At 29.9% G+C, this 3,673-nt stretch overlaps 1 long non-coding RNA gene across 2 annotated transcripts; it reads left to right on the top strand.

The window, feature by feature from the left end:
• LOC109588140 (uncharacterized) lies at nucleotides 1-1,290 on the top strand. Of its 2 annotated transcripts, none has more exons than XR_002187978.1 (4): nucleotides 1-34; nucleotides 454-484; nucleotides 840-875; nucleotides 1,240-1,290. It is a non-coding gene; the product is annotated as an uncharacterized LOC109588140 (long non-coding RNA). The 2 variants fall into 2 exon arrangements; XR_002187977.1 differs by having other exon boundaries at nucleotides 840-885.
• The last annotated feature ends 2,383 nt before the right edge of the window (nucleotides 1,291-3,673 follow it).

Below are 3,673 nucleotides of genomic sequence, written 5' to 3'. Positions count from 1 at the left end.
GTATTCTTTAAAAGATTGTGTTAATGGTTGCTGAGTAAGTAATTTTCACATGCCCATGTCTCTGACTGTAAAATGTATTTTGTCATTATGTCTCAAATAAACGCTTGATTTTAGATTCATTAAGGCATCAGATTCAATGAAGGACCATTAATAATATAGCATTGATATTGCCTGAGCACAGATGGCAATAAAGTTACCATTGCAATTACTGGCAATCATTACTTTTGTTATTAATAACCAGACATTGCATGATGTATCTACCTTTCATCTACCATGTATTTAAAATTTTTCATATTGTATGTACTTTCGCTAACACCATTAGTTTTACTTTCATGTATTTACTTGTATTTTGCTATAAGCTTATTACAACATAAATATTGATAGATAACTACACTAAATATGTATTAAGTTATATTTTTAAAAATATGGTTTATTTTTTTATGTAACTATCAGTTATCCTGAAATGAACGACAGAACTTACATGGTAGGGAAGTGTGTGTGTGAAAACAATTTTTACTGGAGGAGTACTTAACGAGCTGGAATAATGCTATTCAGCTAGCTAGCATTATAGCATTATGGGAACTATACAACATGCAAAATAGTTTTTAAATTTGACCTACAATACCTTCATGGCGATTGTTTCATAGCAATGGCAATTATAAGAAATCAATTTTATTAGTCGCAAGTCCTAATTCTTTATAATTCTTTGCTGCATTGATAAGTTTTTAGTTGTCATATCTACACTCCTTGTTCATTTATTTTTGTACTTGCATGTTACCATGTACTACATTAAACCATGTACTACATTAAATGAGCCTTCTTTTTCTCTCAATTTGTAGTAAATTCATGACAAGTACAGTAGTAATAATTCTAAAGTAGGCTGAGGTATTTAATTATTGTAATATATATTTATGAAAATTTTGCACAAAATTTAAATGCAGTATATTCCATGTGTCAAAACTGCTTTTTAAGAACATTATTCTATGAGATTTTAATTCTATATTATGATATTTTGTAATCATTTTTTTGTAGTGCAGTTGGTATTATTTGTATAAAACAGTGCATTTTGTACTTTATGGATGCTTATTTATTAACAAAATGTGTCATGCACCATTTGCAAATGTTGAGTTTTGCCTTGTGAGCATTTTTGCCTTAAAAGCATCACATTACCTTTTTTAGAGTGTCTATATGTAGATTAATGTTTATTAAACTTGAAGTTATGTGTGTGTACCTTAATAGGTCTGTAAAAACTCGGCTGAGAGTACTAATACTAGTACAAAGTTAACAGCTCTACACTTTTTTGTTTTTATTTACTGATTGTTTTATGTTGTTTCTTTTAATGATCAATTTTTTATGATTCCCATTTTTAAAAGTAATATGATTATACAGATAAAACAGTATTAATGTTATAATTTTAATGATTAATCTGGCAAAACTAGTGACAGTAAAGATTTAATTGAAACAAGATATTGTTGCAAGTCAGAATAGTAAAATAGTGAATCACCACCGTCTTCAAAAGTCAGACCTCTCCACAATGACTTTGTCCCTTATATCAAAGGTTTGTTGCTTAACTCACAGGTGTCTCCTTTCTAAAAAGGAATAAAGTGTGCATTTGATCACAAAACTTATCAGTGGTTCTGGAAACTTCTTTGCTAAGGAAAAAGTGATCTCTGCTGCTTTTGCATTTAGATCTACAATCAAAGTCAATAAGATAGGTACCATGTCAGTATAAAGCATTGTTGCTCAATTTGTGGCTTTAGCTTGTACTTTAGAGAACCAGGGGCCGAGATCTATGCCGAGATAGAGGCTTTCCCTTATGCGCGTACAGCTGAAGGAGGAGGAGCTTACAGAGAATCAAACAGGACAGACGGCCATCTTTATTTCAGTGACATGGCATACCCACCCCTTTTACTGCCAAAAGCCATGAATATACTCACAGAAGTCATGTGACTTCCGCATTAGCATGTAGGATGACGTCAGATTAAACTATATTCATAAAAAGATTAATGATATTCATGGTTAATGTGAGTATATTCATTAGTGCAATAACAATATTCATTGCTAAACATTAATGCTTTGACTTTCTTGAAATGGTACTTTAAAAATCACTACAAAATGAACAGAATTATTAATGATAACAAAACTCCATCAGGTAATAGAAAAAAGTAGTGTTATGACATGCAATCAATAAAATGATAAATTGCTAGTTGTTTATATGTTAAAATCCATGTCCGATAAATGCCACTGTACACAAGGCAAATGAGAATATCAGCTTCAACTGCAACTGAATCTACAATGAAAAAAGGGAAATAAATTTGCTTAGTAATTGCAACAAGTAAGTTCATAAAGTATGAAAAGTTATGCAGGAATTTTTTTTTGTTATATTTAAAGTTCAATGATCTATAACTTATATACAGTGTATGGTAAAAATTTAAAAATAGCACAAGGTGTACAACTTTTAATTTCCTATAAAATGGCATCAATTAAAAAAATATTAAAATTTCATCCAAAAGTACCTAAATTGGATCAAGTATTCCCTTTCAAGAGTCTTCTTTGCTTGGTGTAAAGGATTTACTGGAGATATCCTATGCTAGCAAGGAGCATTATATTAAGTCAATTGATGTGGAATGCTCAAACCCCCTTGTATAAACATGAATTGTTATTATCGTTACGAATTGCTATACTTTGATTCATAAATAAATTTTTCATTGAGTGAATGGCAAAATTGAAGCCTAGACAACTGTGAATTAAGGAAAAACAATTTGATGTGATGACTGATGATACAATGTATCTTTGTTGTGCAGTCATTATTTCTAAACCATGCATTGAGTTATAGATCCAGCTAGGCTTAGAATGTGTTTGTGTGTAAGAATGATTTGTGGCATGCATGCCATTGCACAGATCTTCAGAGCTTTTCTACCATTGATGAAACTCACTCAGTTTGTTAGTACTATTACAAACCCACTAGTTTTTGATAGTTATAGTCACCAAAGTACTATTATAGTTAACGTGGCATGGTAGAATAATAATAATAATAATAATAATCCTTTCTCACTCTCGTAATAATAATAACAATAATAATAATAATAATAATAATAATAATAATAATAATAATAATAGTAAAAAAATAATAATAATAGTAATAAGTATAGGTTATACACTGAAGTAGAGGTTCCTAAGGTATTTATTAACCGAGCAACACAGTCGTGAGTTTAAAAAATACCATAGAAACCAATACAGAGGTGTATAACCAATTTCTACCATTACACTTGAAAAACAACTACCCGCTGCTGATAATAAGACTACAGTTGACATACATACAACATATCTAACAGGCTAGGCCAGTAAAGAATCGACCAAACTTGACAAATGGACTAATAAGAGCTTAAACGTAGAGTACCAAACTGCCAATCAATTAATTATGTAAAGGGATAGGTATGTATTTTTACAAACTAGGTTAATATGAAGAAAATTGACCTCCAATACTGCAATCTGATTGGTATATCGCAAGGTGGCATGGTAGAATAACAATAATATTCCTTTCTCACTCTCATAATAATAATAATAATAACAATAATAATAATAATAATAATATTCCTTTCTCACTCTTATAATAATAATAATAATAATAATGATAATAACAATAATAATAATAATAACATTCCTTTCTCAC

The sequence above is a fragment of the Amphimedon queenslandica genome, unplaced genomic scaffold (assembly GCF_000090795.2).
Source record: "Amphimedon queenslandica unplaced genomic scaffold, v1.1 AMPQUscaffold_12269, whole genome shotgun sequence".
NCBI lineage: Eukaryota > Metazoa > Porifera > Demospongiae > Haplosclerida > Niphatidae > Amphimedon > Amphimedon queenslandica.
This window is presented reverse-complemented; position numbering and strand designations above follow the sequence as displayed.